Source organism: Etheostoma cragini, chromosome 11 (genome assembly GCF_013103735.1).
Source record: "Etheostoma cragini isolate CJK2018 chromosome 11, CSU_Ecrag_1.0, whole genome shotgun sequence".
NCBI classification, from domain to species: Eukaryota; Metazoa; Chordata; class Actinopteri; order Perciformes; family Percidae; genus Etheostoma; species Etheostoma cragini.
Window position 1 is genome coordinate 895,342 of NC_048417.1, and position 645 is coordinate 895,986.

A 645-nucleotide genomic window follows, 5' to 3' on the forward strand; every position below is an offset into this window, starting at 1 on the left:
ATGTCCTTTGGAGTGTGTCGGAAAAGTGGTATGTTGCTGACATCCAAAACTGTCTAAACAGGAGGTAAAGTCTTTGGTAAGAGGCAGGTTTATATTGTCCATGTGGATATTGAAATCGCGCAGCAGTATTATATTTGGTGAGAGAGAGGATAAGTGGGTAAGGAAAGCAGCAAAGTCATTTAAAAAATCACTATTCGGTTTAGGGGGGCGGTAGACAGTAGCAATGATGGTTGGAGTGGGACCAGACAATTTGTAGACAGCAGATTCAAAGGAGCTGAAGACAGACTCAGACACCGGCGATACCTTCCACTTCTCGCGGTAGATTATCGCGAAACCTCCTCCCCTGCCAGAGCCACGGGGTTGACAGATGTAAACAAATCCACTAGGAGTGGATTCATTGAGTTCAGAAAAGATGTTGGGCTGTTGCCATGTCTCGGTTAAACAAGTAGGATGTTGAAAGTATTCTTCCATTCGTCTCCCTTCTTTATACGCACCAGATGGTAGTCGTTGTGACGATCCAGTTTGGAGAAGACCATGGCCTGCTGCTGGGGTTCAAATGTAGAGTAATTACAGAATATTTGCTTTTAACAGTTATGTTTTTGACGCCACGTAATCGATACAGGGACGAAGCGACTTATGTTTCTT